At 43.5% G+C, this 13,378-nt stretch overlaps 9 non-coding genes and 2 pseudogenes across 9 annotated transcripts; all 11 read right to left on the reverse strand.

The window, feature by feature from the left end:
• Positions 1 to 1,035: 1,035 nt before the first annotated feature.
• Positions 1,036 to 1,154, reverse strand: LOC136736836 (5S ribosomal RNA). The gene has a single exon (XR_010811882.1). It is a non-coding gene; the product is annotated as a 5S ribosomal RNA (ribosomal RNA).
• Positions 1,155 to 2,220: 1,066 nt separating this feature from the next.
• On the reverse strand, positions 2,221 to 2,339 carry LOC136736969 (5S ribosomal RNA). The gene has a single exon (XR_010811948.1). It is a non-coding gene; the product is annotated as a 5S ribosomal RNA (ribosomal RNA).
• A 1,055-nt stretch (positions 2,340 to 3,394) lies between these two features.
• LOC136737162 (5S ribosomal RNA) lies at positions 3,395 to 3,513 on the reverse strand. The gene has a single exon (XR_010812132.1). It is a non-coding gene; the product is annotated as a 5S ribosomal RNA (ribosomal RNA).
• Positions 3,514 to 4,571: 1,058 nt separating this feature from the next.
• On the reverse strand, positions 4,572 to 4,690 carry LOC136737163 (5S ribosomal RNA). The gene has a single exon (XR_010812133.1). It is a non-coding gene; the product is annotated as a 5S ribosomal RNA (ribosomal RNA).
• Positions 4,691 to 5,748: 1,058 nt separating this feature from the next.
• LOC136737203 (5S ribosomal RNA) lies at positions 5,749 to 5,867 on the reverse strand. The gene has a single exon (XR_010812169.1). It is a non-coding gene; the product is annotated as a 5S ribosomal RNA (ribosomal RNA).
• Positions 5,868 to 6,933: 1,066 nt separating this feature from the next.
• Positions 6,934 to 7,052, reverse strand: LOC136736693 (5S ribosomal RNA). Its single transcript, XR_010811750.1, has one exon. It is a non-coding gene; the product is annotated as a 5S ribosomal RNA (ribosomal RNA).
• A 1,055-nt stretch (positions 7,053 to 8,107) lies between these two features.
• LOC136736930 (uncharacterized) lies at positions 8,108 to 8,216 on the reverse strand (annotated as a pseudogene).
• Positions 8,217 to 9,282: 1,066 nt separating this feature from the next.
• Positions 9,283 to 9,391, reverse strand: LOC136736872 (uncharacterized; annotated as a pseudogene).
• Positions 9,392 to 10,446: 1,055 nt separating this feature from the next.
• Positions 10,447 to 10,565, reverse strand: LOC136736890 (5S ribosomal RNA). The gene has a single exon (XR_010811907.1). It is a non-coding gene; the product is annotated as a 5S ribosomal RNA (ribosomal RNA).
• Positions 10,566 to 11,620: 1,055 nt separating this feature from the next.
• Positions 11,621 to 11,739, reverse strand: LOC136737096 (5S ribosomal RNA). The gene has a single exon (XR_010812069.1). It is a non-coding gene; the product is annotated as a 5S ribosomal RNA (ribosomal RNA).
• Positions 11,740 to 12,797: 1,058 nt separating this feature from the next.
• Positions 12,798 to 12,916, reverse strand: LOC136737138 (5S ribosomal RNA). Its single transcript, XR_010812109.1, has one exon. It is a non-coding gene; the product is annotated as a 5S ribosomal RNA (ribosomal RNA).
• Between the last annotated feature and the right edge of the window lie 462 nt (positions 12,917 to 13,378).

The raw sequence follows: 13,378 nt of genomic DNA on the forward strand, positions 1-13,378 counted from the left end.
GGGAAGGCAATATCCGTTTCTGCCGTTCATACTTACAGTTGAACTGTCTCTCTACTCTAAAGCCCGGGACACACCAGCGCGCCGCAGACAGTCCCTGCTAACACGCCACGTTGTGGCAACGTTGTGGCAACGTTGTGCGTTAGCTGGGGTGCCACACCAGACCGGAACTATATATTACAAAACGAACACATTGTCTTGATAAAACAGCTGTAATTGAGTGCCTGACACGCCAGTCAAGCGCAATCTTGAGAAGGTGTGCATTTCAGTAAGGATTTCAATTGACATGCAGTATGAAACTGAAAGGAGGTTGCATCACTATGATGCATAACATTGCATGTATTGTATTTTCAAGTGTGTGCATTCATCCTGTTGTCATTTTGTTTTGAAAGCAGAGGAATCATTCAACAGGTTGCTGAGACAAATGTAAACCAGTAAAACATATGAAGAGAAACAAACCTTGAATATAAGTTCAGTTGTTTAAACATTTGACAAACTATGGTGAGGGGGTAAGAAAACACACAAATCCAGCAGCTCCTGTATTTCAATACACCAGAACCCAATATTATTGGCGAGTCGGGTAGTCCATCATCACAGTTCGAGGGCAGGCATCATTTCAGTAATTTCATCCCGTTGCATTCACATGCGTGCCTTGAATGAGATTGAATGTTATCTTTACTCTCAAGTACGTTCCCAAGTTTTACACTTTTGTGGTTTGCATGAATGGGAATGGAACCGTGTGTGTTGAATGATGCTCCTTGTGAGCACTGAACTTTGTGCGGTGGAGTTCCTTTTTTGTTGCTGTAATTGTGTCATTTCTCGATGAGAAAGATTAGGCAACATTTAGTCACTTCTAGCCATGATGCTCAATTTATTGACGAATGTACCCTAGTTACTAGGGACCGTTTACGTTGGAGAACAAGATCTATTGTATGCCTGTGTATTTGGGGAAGTAAAATCTGAAATAATGATGAAATTGTGTGTATCCAAAGTTAAAACTCGTGATTTGTCGCCCTCTGGTTTATTAAAAGGTGCAAGAGCTTACAGTACATGGTATTCCCAGGCGGTCTCCCATCCAAGTACTGACCAGGCCCGAGCCTGCTTGGCTTCCGAGATCGGACGAGATCGGGCGTATTCAGGTTAGTATGGCCGTAAGCCAGGGAGGCTGTCCCTGACGCTCTACTTAAAGGGAAGGCAATATCCGTTTCTGCCGTTCATACTTACAGTTGAACTGTCTCTCTACTCTAAAGCCCGGGACACACCAGCGCGCCGCAGACAGTCCCTGCTAACAGGCCACGTTGTGGCAACATTGTGGCAACGTTGTGCGTTAGCTGGGGTGCCACACCAGACCGGAACTATATATTACAAAACGAACACATTGTCTTGATAAAACAGCTGTAATTGAGTGCCTGACACGCCAGTCAAGCGCAATCTTGAGAAGGTGTGCATTTCAGTAAGGATTTCAATTGACATGCGGTATGAAACTGAAAGGAGGTTGCATCACTATGATGCATAACATTGCATGTATTGTATTTTCAAGTGTGTGCATTCATCCTGTTGTCATTTTGTTTTGAAAGCAGAAGAATCATTCAACAGGTTGCTGAGACAAATGTAAACCAGTAAAACATATGAAGAGAAACAAACCTTGAATATAAGTTCAGTTGTTTAAACATTTGACAAACTATGGTGAGGGGGTAAGAAAACACACAAATCCAGCAGCTCCTGTATTTCAATACACCAGAACCCAATATTATTGGCGAGTCGGGTAGTCCATCATCACAGTTCGAGGGCAGGCATCATTTCAGTAATTTCATCCCGTTGCATTCACATCCGTGCCTTGAATGAGATTGAATGTGATCTTTGCTCTCAAGTATGTTCCCAAGTTTTACACTTTCGTGCTTTGCATGAATGGGAATGGAACCGTGTGTGTTGAATGAGGCTCCTTGTGAGCACTGAACTTTGTCCGGTGGAGTTCCTTTTTGTGTTGCTGTAATTGTGTCATTTCTCGATGAGAAAGATTAGGCAACATTTAGTCACTTCTAGCCATGATGCTCAATTTATTTACGAATGTACCCTAGTTACTAGGGACCGTTTACGTTGGAGAACAAGATCTATTGTATGCCTGTGTATTTGGGGAAGTCAAATCTGAAATAATGATGAAATTGCGTGTATCCAAAGTTAAAACTCGTGATTTGTCGCCCTCTGGTGTGTAAAAGATGCAAAAGCTTACAGCACCTGGTATTCCCAGGCGGTCTCCCATCCAAGTACTGACCAGGCCCGAGCCTGCTTAGCTTCCGAGATCGGACGAGATCGGGCGTATTCAGGCTAGTATGGCCGTAAGCCAGGGAGGCTCTCCCTGACGCTCTACTTAAAGGGAAGGCAATATCCGTTTCTGCCGCTCATACTTGCAGTTGAACTGTCTCTCTACTCTAAAGTCCGGGACACACCAGCGCGCCGCAGACAGTCCCTGCTAACACGAAACGTTGTGGCAACGTTGTGCGTTAGCTGGGGTGCCACACCAGACCGGAACTATATATTACAAAACGAACACATTGTCTTGATAAAACAGCTGTAATTGAGTGCCTGACACGCCAGTCAAGCGCAATCTTGAGAAGGTGTGCATTTCAGTAAGGATTTCAATTGACATGCAGTATGAAACTGAAAGGAGGTTGCATCACTATGATGCATAACATTGCATGTATTGTATTTTCAAGTGTGTGCATTCATCCTGTTGTCATTTTGTTTTGAAAGCAGAAGAATCATTCAACAGGTTGCTGAGACAAATGTAAACCAGTAAAACATATGAAGAGAAACAAACCTTGAATATAAGTTCAGTTGTTTAAACATTTGACAAACTATGGTGAGGGGGTAAGAAAACACACAAATCCAGCAGCTCCTGTATTTCAATACACCAGAACCCAATATTATTGGCGAGTCGGGTAGTCCATCTTCACAGTTCGAGGGCAGGCATCATTTCAGTAATTTCATCCCGTTGCATTCACATCCGTGCCTTGAATGAGATTGAATGTGATCTTTGCTCTCAAGTATGTTCCCAAGTTTTACACTTTCGTGCTTTGCATGAATGGGAATGGAACCGTGTGTGTTGAATGAGGCTCCTTGTGAGCACTGAACTTTGTCCGGTGGAGTTCCTTTTTGTGTTGCTGTAATTGTGTCATTTCTCGATGAGAAAGATTAGGCAACATTTAGTCACTTCTAGCCATGATGCTCAATTTATTTACGAATGTACCCTAGTTACTAGGGACCGATTACGTTGGAGAACAAGATCTATTGTATGCCTGTGTATTTGGGGAAGTCAAATCTGAAATAATGATGAAATTGCGTGTATCCAAAGTTAAAACTCGTGATTTGTCGCCCTCTGGTGTGTAAAAGATGCAAAAGCTTACAGCACCTGGTATTCCCAGGCAGTCTCCCATCCAAGTACTGACCAGGCCCGAGCCTGCTTAGCTTCCGAGATCGGACGAGATCGGGCGTTTTCAGGCTAGTATGGCCGTAAGCCAGGGAGGCTGTCCCTGACGCTCTACTGAAAGGGAAGGCAATATCCGTTTCTGCCGCTCATACTTGCAGTTGAACTGTCTCTCTACTCTAAAGTCCGGGACACACCAGCGCGCCGCAGACAGTCCCTGCTAACACGAAACGTTGTGGCAACGTTGTGCGTTAGCTGGGGTGCCACACCAGACCGGAACTATATTTTACAAAACGAACACATTGTCTTGATAATACAGCTGTAATTGAGTGCCTGACACGCCAGTCAAGCGCAATCTTGAGAAGGTGTGCATTTCAATAAGGATTTCAATTGACATGCAGTATGAAACTGAAAGGAGGTTGCATCACTATGATGCATAACATTGCATGTATTGTATTTTCAAGTGTGTGCATTCATCCTGTTGTCATTTTGTTTTGAAAGCAGAAGAATCATTTTTGCTGAGGTTGCTGAGACAAATGTAAACCAGTAAAACATATGAAGAGAAACAAACCTTGAATATAAGTTCAGTTGTTTAAACATTTGACAAACTATGGTGAGGGGGTAAGAAAACACACAAATCCAGCAGCTCCTGTATTTCAATACACCAGAACCCAATATTATTGGCGAGTCGGGTAGTCCATCTTCACAGTTCGAGGGCAGGCATCATTTCAGTAATTTCATCCCGTTGCATTCACATCCGTGCCTTGAATGAGATTGAATGTGATCTTTGCTCTCAAGTATGTTCCCAAGTTTTACACTTTCGTGCTTTGCATGAATGGGAATGGAACCGTGTGTGTTGAATGAGGCTCCTTGTGAGTACTGAACTTTGTCCGGTGGAGTTCCTTTTTGTGTTGCTGTAATTGTGTCATTTCTCGATGAGAAAGATTAGGCAACATTTAGTCACTTCTAGCCATGATGCTCAATTTATTTACGAATGTACCCTAGTTACTAGGGACCGATTACGTTGGAGAACAAGATCTATTGTATGCCTGTGTATTTGGGGAAGTCAAATCTGAAATAATGATGAAATTGCGTGTATCCAAAGTTAAAACTCGTGATTTGTCGCCCTCTGGTGTGTAAAAGATGCAAAAGCTTACAGCACCTGGTATTCCCAGGCAGTCTCCCATCCAAGTACTGACCAGGCCCGAGCCTGCTTAGCTTCCGAGATCGGACGAGATCGGGCGTTTTCAGGCTAGTATGGCCGTAAGCCAGAGAGGCTGTCCCTGACGCTCTACTTAAAGGGAAGGCAATATCCGTTTCTGCCGCTCATACTTGCAGTTGAACTGTCTCTCTACTCTAAAGTCCGGGACACACCAGCGCGCCGCAGACAGTCCCTGCTAACACGAAACGTTGTGGCAACGTTGTGCGTTAGCTGGGGTGCCACACCAGACCGGAACTATATTTTACAAAACGAACACATTGTCTTGATAATACAGCTGTAATTGAGTGCCTGACACGCCAGTCAAGCGCAATCTTGAGAAGGTGTGCATTTCAGTAAGGATTTCAATTGACATGCAGTATGAAACTGAAAGGAGGTTAAATCACTATGATGCATAACATTGCATGTATTGTATTTTCAAGTGTGTGCATTCATCCTGTTGTCATTTTGTTTTGAAAGCAGAAGAATCATTTTTGCTGAGGTTGCTGAGACAAATGTAAACCAGTAAAACATATGAAGAGAAACAAACCTTGAATATAAGTTCAGTTGTTTAAACATTTGACAAACTATGGTGAGGGGGTAAGAAAACACACAAATCCAGCAGCTCCTGTATTTCAATACACCAGAACCCAATATTATTGGCGAGTCGGGTAGTCCATCATCACAGTTCGAGGGCAGGCATCATTTCAGTAATTTCATCCCGTTGCATTCACATCCGTGCCTTGAATGAGATTGAATGTGATCTTTGCTCTCAAGTATGTTCCCAAGTTTTACACTTTCGTGCTTTGCATGAATGGGAATGGAACCGTGTGTGTTGAATGAGGCTCCTTGTGAGCACTGAACTTTGTCCGGTGGAGTTCCTTTTTGTGTTGCTGTAATTGTGTCATTTCTCGATGAGAAAGATTAGGCAACATTTAGTCACTTCTAGCCATGATGCTCAATTTATTTACGAATGTACCCTAGTTACTAGGGACCGTTTACGTTGGAGAACAAGATCTATTGTATGCCTGTATATTTGGGGAAGTAAAATCTGAAATAATGATGAAATTGTGTGTATCCAAAGTTAAAACTCGTGATTTGTCGCCCTCTGGTGTGTAAAAGGTGCAAAAGCTTACAGCACCTGGTATTCCCAGGCGGTCTCCCATCCAAGTACTGACCAGGCCCGAGCCCGCTTGGCTTCCGAGATCGGATGAGATCGGGCGTATTCAGGCTAGTATGGCCGTAAGCCAGGGAGGCTGTCCCTGACGCTCTACTTAAAGGGAAGGCAATATCCGTTTCTGCCGTTCATACTTACAGTTGAACTGTCTCTCTACTCTAAAGCCCGGGACACACCAGCGCGCCGCAGCCAGTCCCTGCTAACACGCCACGTTGTGGCAACATTGTGGCAACGTTGTGCGTTAGCTGGGGTGCCACACCAGACCGGAACTATATATTACAAAACGAACACATTGTCTTGATAAAACAGCTGTAATTGAGTGCCTGACACGCCAGTCAAGCGCAATCTTGAGAAGGTGTGCATTTCAGTAAGGATTTCAATTGACATGCAGTATGAAACTGAAAGGAGGTTGCATCACTATGATGCATAACATTGCATGTATTGTATTTTCAAGTGTGTGCATTCATCCTGTTGTCATTTTGTTTTGAAAGCAGAAGAATCATTCAACAGGTTGCTGAGACAAATGTAAACCAGTAAAACATATGAAGAGAATCAAACCTTGAATATAAGTTCAGTTGTTTAAACATTTGACAAACTATGGTGAGGGGGTAAGAAAACACACAAATCCAGCAGCTCCTGTATTTCAATACACCAGAACCCAATATTATTGGCGAGTCGGGTAGTCCATCATCACAGTTCGAGGGCAGGCATCATTTCAGTAATTTCATCCCGTTGCATTCACATCCGTGCCTTGAATGAGATTGAATGTGATCTTTGCTCTCAAGTATGTTCCCAAGTTTTACACTTTCGTGCTTTGCATAAATGGGAATGGAACCGTGTGTGTTGAATGAGGCTCCTTGTGAGCACTGAACTTTGTCCGGTGGAGTTCCTTTTTGTGTTGCTGTAATTGTGTCATTTCTCGATGAGAAAGATTAGGCAACATTTAGTCACTTCTAGCCATGATGCTCAATTTATTTACGAATGTACCCTAGTTACTAGGGACCGTTTACGTTGGAGAACAAGATCTATTGTATGCCTGTGTATTTGGGGAAGTCAAATCTGAAATAATGATGAAATTGCGTGTATCCAAAGTTAAGACTCGTGATTTGTCGCCCTCTGGTGTGTAAAAGATGCAAAAGCTTACAGCACCTGGTATTCCCAGGCGGTCTCCCATCCAAGTACTGACCAGGCCTGAGCCTGCTTAGCTTCCGAGATTGGACGAGATCGGGCGTATTCAGGCTAGTATGGCCGAAAGCCAGGGAGGCTGTCCCTGACGCTCTACTTAAAGGGAAGGCAATATCCGTTTCTGCCGCTCATACTTGCAGTTGAACTGTCTCTCTACTCTAAAGTCCGGGACACACCAGCGCGCCGCAGACAGTCCCTGCTAACACGAAACGTTGTGGCAACGTTGTGCGTTAGCTGGGGTGCCACACCAGACCGGAACTATATTTTACAAAACGAACACATTGTCTTGATAATACAGCTGTAATTGAGTGCCTGACACGCCAGTCAAGCGCAATCTTGAGAAGGTGTGCATTTCAGTAAGGATTTCAATTGACATGCAGTATGAAACTGAAAGGAGGTTGCATCACTATGATGCATAACATTGCATGTATTGTATTTTCAAGTGTGTGCATTCATCCTGTTGTCATTTTGTTTTGAAAGCAGAAGAATCATTCAACAGGTTGCTGAGACAAATGTAAACCAGTAAAACATATGAAGAGAAACAAACCTTGAATATAAGTTCAGTTGTTTAAACATTTGACAAACTATGGTGAGGGGGTAAGAAAACACACAAATCCAGCAGCTCCTGTATTTCAATACACCAGAACCCAATATTATTGGCGAGTCGGGTAGTCCATCATCACAGTTCGAGGGCAGGCATCATTTCAGTAATTTCATCCCGTTGCATTCACATCCGTGCCTTGAATGAGATTGAATGTGATCTTTGCTCTCAAGTATGTTCCCAAGTTTTACACTTTCGTGCTTTGCATGAATGGGAATGGAACCGTGTGTGTTGAATGAGGCTCCTTGTGAGCACTGAACTTTGTCCGGTGGAGTTCCTTTTTGTGTTGCTGTAATTGTGTCATTTCTCGATGAGAAAGATTAGGCAACATTTAGTCACTTCTAGCCATGATGCTCAATTTATTTACGAATGTACCCTAGTTACTAGGGACCGTTTACGTTGGAGAACAAGATCTATTGTATGCCTGTGTATTTGGGGAAGTCAAATCTGAAATAATGATGAAATTGCGTGTATCCAAAGTTAAAACTCGTGATTTGTCGCCCTCTGGTGTGTAAAAGATGCAAAAGCTTACAGCACCTGGTAATCCCAGGCGGTCTCCCATCCAAGTACTGACCAGGCCCGAGCCTGCTTAGCTTCCGAGATCGGGCGTATTCAGGCTAGTATGGCCGTAAGCCAGGGAGGCTGTCCCTGACGCTCTACTTAAAGGGAAGGCAATATCCGTTTCTGCCGCTGATACTTGCAAATGAACTGTCTCTCTACTCTAAAGTCCGGGACACACCAGCGCGCCGCAGACAGTCCCTGCTAACACGAAACGTTGTGGCAACGTTGTGGCAACGTTGTGCGTTAGCTGGGGTGCCACACCAGACCGGAACTATATTTTACAAAACGAACACATTGTCTTGATAATACAGCTGTAATTGAGTGCCTGACACGGCAGTCAAGCGCAATCTTGAGAAGGTGTGCATTTCAGTAAGGATTTCAATTGACATGCAGTATGAAACTGAAAGGAGGTTGCATCACTATGATGCATAACATTGCATGTATTGTATTTTCAAGTGTGTGCATTCATCCTGTTGTCATTTTGTTTTGAAAGCAGAAGAATCATTCAACAGGTTGCTGAGACAAATGTAAACCAGTAAAACATATGAAGAGAAACAAACCTTGAATATAAGTTCAGTTGTTTAAACATTTGACAAACTATGGTGAGGGGGTAAGAAAACACACAAATCCAGCAGCTCCTGTATTTCAATACACCAGAACCCAATATTATTGGCGAGTCGGGTAGTCCATCATCACAGTTCGAGGGCAGGCATCATTTCAGTAATTTCATCCCGTTGCATTCACATCCGTGCCTTGAATGAGATTGAATGTGATCTTTGCTCTCAAGTATGTTCCCAAGTTTTACACTTTCGTGCTTTGCATGAATGGGAATGGAACCGTGTGTGTTGAATGAGGCTCCTTGTGAGCACTGAACTTTGTCCGGTGGAGTTCCTTTTTGTGTTGCTGTAATTGTGTCATTTCTCGATGAGAAAGATTAGGCAACATTTAGTCACTTCTAGCCATGATGCTCAATTTATTTACGAATGTACCCTAGTTACTAGGGACCGTTTACGTTGGAGAACAAGATCTATTGTATGCCTGTGTATTTGGGGAAGTCAAATCTGAAATAATGATGAAATTGCGTGTATCCAAAGTTAAAACTCGTGATTTGTCGCCCTCTGGTGTGTAAAAGATGCAAAAGCTTACAGCACCTGGTATTCCCAGGCGGTCTCCCATCCAAGTACTGACCAGGCCCGAGCCTGCTTAGCTTCCGAGATCGGGCGTATTCAGGCTAGTATGGCCGTAAGCCAGGGAGGCTGTCCCTGACGCTCTACTTAAAGGGAAGGCAATATCCGTTTCTGCCGCTCATACTTGCAAATGAACTGTCTCTCTACTCTAAAGTCCGGGACACACCAGCGCGCCGCAGACAGTCCCTGCTAACACGAAACGTTGTGGCAACGTTGTGCGTTAGCTGGGGTGCCACACCAGACCGGAACTATATTTTACAAAACGAACACATTGTCTTGATAATACAGCTGTAATTGAGTGCCTGACACGCCAGTCAAGCGCAATCTTGAGAAGGTGTGCATTTCAGTAAGGATTTCAATTGACATGCAGTATGAAACTGAAAGGAGGTTGCATCACTATGATGCATAACATTGCATGTATTGTATTTTCAAGTGTGTGCATTCATCCTGTTGTCATTTTGTTTTGAAAGCAGAAGAATCATTCAACAGGTTGCTGAGACAAATGTAAACCAGTAAAACATATGAAGAGAAACAAACCTTGAATATAAGTTCAGTTGTTTAAACATTTGACAAACTATGGTGAGGGGGTAAGAAAACACACAAATCCAGCAGCTCCTGTATTTCAATACACCAGAACCCAATATTATTGGCGAGTCGGGTAGTCCATCATCACAGTTCGAGGGCAGGCATCATTTCAGTAATTTCATCCCGTTGCATTCACATCCGTGCCTTGAATGAGATTGAATGTGATCTTTGCTCTCAAGTATGTTCCCAAGTTTTACACTTTCGTGCTTTGCATGAATGGGAATGGAACCGTGTGTGTTGAATGAGGCTCCTTGTGAGCACTGAACTTTGTCCGGTGGAGTTCCTTTTTGTGTTGCTGTAATTGTGTCATTTCTCGATGAGAAAGATTAGGCAACATTTAGTCACTTCTAGCCATGATGCTCAATTTATTTACGAATGTACCCTAGTTACTAGGGACCGTTTACGTTGGAGAACAAGATCTATTGTATGCCTGTGTATTTGGGGAAGTCAAATCTGAAATAATGATGAAATTGCGTGTATCCAAAGTTAAAACTCGTGATTTGTCGCCCTCTGGTGTGTAAAAGATGCAAAAGCTTACAGCACCTCGTATTCCCAGGTGGTCTCCCATCCAAGTACTGACCAGGCCCGAGCCTGCTTAGCTTCAGTGATCGGACGAGATCGGGCGTATTCAGACTAGTATGGCCGTAAGCCAGGGAGGCTGTCCCTGACCCTCTACTTAAAGGGAAGGCAATATCCGTTTCTGCCACTCATACTTGCAGTTGAACTGTCTCTCTACTCTAAAGTCCGGGACACACCAGCACGCTGCAGACAGTCCCTGCTAACACGAAACGTTGTGGCAACGTTGTGCGTTAGCTGGGGTGCCACACCAGACCGGAACTATATTTTACAAAACGAACACATTGTCTTGATAATACAGCTGTAATTGAGTGCCTGACACGCCAGTCAAGCGCAATCTTGAGAAGGTGTGCATTTCAGTAAGGATTTCAATTGACATGCAGTATGAAACTGAAAGGAGGTTGCATCACTATGATGCATAACATTGCATGTATTGTATTTTCAAGTGTGTGCATTCATCCTGTTGTCATTTTGTTTTGAAAGCAGAAGAATCATTCAACAGGTTGCTGAGACAAATGTAAACCAGTAAAACATATGAAGAGAAATAAACCTTGAATATAAGTTCAGTTGTTTAAACATTTGACAAACTATGGTGAGGGGGTAAGAAAACACACAAATCCAGCAGCTCCTGTATTTCAATACACCAGAACCCAATATTATTGGCGAGTCGGGTAGTCCATCATCACAGTTCGAGGGCAGGCATCATTTCAGTAATTTCATCCCGTTGCATTCACATCCGTGCCTTGAATGAGATTGAATGTGATCTTTGCTCTCAAGTATGTTCCCAAGTTTTACACTTTCGTGCTTTGCATGAATGGGAATGGAACCGTGTGTGTTGAATGAGGCTCCTTGTGAGCACTGAACTTTGTCCGGTGGAGTTCCTTTTTGTGTTGCTGTAATTGTGTCATTTCTCGATGAGAAAGATTAGGCAACATTTAGTCACTTCTAGCCATGATGCTCAATTTATTTACGAATGTACCCTAGTTACTAGGGACCGTTTACGTTGGAGAACAAGATCTATTGTATGCCTGTGTATTTGGGGAAGTCAAATCTGAAATAATGATGAAATTGCGTGTATCCAAAGTTAAAACTCGTGATTTGTCGCCCTCTGGTGTGTAAAAGATGCAAAAGCTTACAGCACCTGGTATTCCCAGGTGGTCTCCCATCCAAGTACTGACCAGGCCCGAGCCTGCTTAGCTTCCGAGATCAGACGAGATCGGGCGTATTCAGGCTAGTATGGCCGTAAGCCAGGGAGGCTGTCCCTGACGCTCTACTTAAAGGGAAGGCAATATCCGTTTCTGCCGCTCATACTTGCAGTTGAACTGTCTCTCTACTCTAAAGTCCGGGACACACCAGCACGCCGCAGACAGTCCCTGCTAACACGAAACGTTGTGGCAACGTTGTGCGTTAGCTGGGGTGCCACACCAGACCGGAACTATATATTACAAAACGAACACATTGTCTTGATAAAACAGCTGTAATTGAGTGCCTGACACGCCAGTCAAGCGCAATCTTGAGAAGGTGTGCATTTCAGTAAGGATTTCAATTGACATGCAGTATGAAACTGAAAGGAGGTTGCATCACTATGATGCATAACATTGCATGTATTGTATTTTCAAGTGTGTGCATTCATCCTGTTGTCATTTTGTTTTGAAAGCAGAAGAATCATTTTTGCTGAGGTTGCTGAGACAAATGTAAACCAGTAAAACATATGAAGAGAAACAAACCTTGAATATAAGTTCAGTTGTTTAAACATTTGACAAACTATGGTGAGGGGGTAAGAAAACACACAAATCCAGCAGCTCCTGTATTTCAATACACCAGAACCCAATATTATTGGCGAGTCGGGTAGTCCATCATCACAGTTCGAGGGCAGGCATCATTTCAGTAATTTCATCCCGTTGCATTCACATCCGTGCCTTGAATGAGATTGAATGTGATCTTTGCTCTCAAGTATGTTCCCAGGTTTTACACTTTCGTGCTTTGCATGAATGGGAATGGAACCGTGTGTGTTGAATGAGGCTCCTTGTGAGCACTGAACTTTGTCCGGTGGAGTTCCTTTTTGTGTTGCTGTAATTGTGTCATTTCTCGATGAGAAAGATTAGGCAACATTTAGTCACTTCTAGCCATGATGCTCAATTTATTTACGAATGTACCCTAGTTACTAGGGACCGTTTACGTTGGAGAACAAGATCTATTGTATGCCTGTGTATTTGGGGAAGTCAAATCTGAAATAATGATGAAATTGCGTGTATCCAAAGTTAAAACTCGTGATTTGTCGCCCTCTGGTGTGTAAAAGATGCCAAAGCCTACAGCACCTGGTATTCCCAGGCGGTCTCCCATCCAAGTACTGACCAGGCCCGAGCCTGCTTAGCTTCCGAGATCGGACGAGATCGGGCGTATTCAGGCTAGTATGGCCGTAAGCCAGGGAGGCTGTCCCTGACGCTCTACTTAAAGGGAAGGCAATATCCGTTTCTGCTGTTCATACTTACAGTTGAACTGTCTCTCTACTCTAAAGCCCGGGACACACCAGCGCGCCGCAGACAGTCTCTGCTAACACGCCACGTTGTGGCAACATTGTGGCAACGTTGTGCGTTAGCTGGGGTGCCACACCAGACCGGAACTATATATTACAAAACGAACACATTCTCTTGATAAAACAGCTGTAATTGAGTGCCTGACACGCCAGTCAAGCGCAATCTTGAGTAGGTGTGCATTTCAGTAAGGATTTCAATTGACATGCAGTATGAAACTGAAAGGAGGTTGCATCACTATGATGCATAACATTGCATGTATTGTATTTTCAAGTGTGTGCATTCATCCTGTTGTCATTTTGTTTTGAAAGCAGAAGAATCATTCAACAGGTTGCTGAGACAAATGTAAACCA

The sequence above is a fragment of the Amia ocellicauda genome, unplaced genomic scaffold, assembly GCF_036373705.1.
Source record: "Amia ocellicauda isolate fAmiCal2 unplaced genomic scaffold, fAmiCal2.hap1 HAP1_SCAFFOLD_47, whole genome shotgun sequence".
NCBI lineage: Eukaryota > Metazoa > Chordata > Actinopteri > Amiiformes > Amiidae > Amia > Amia ocellicauda.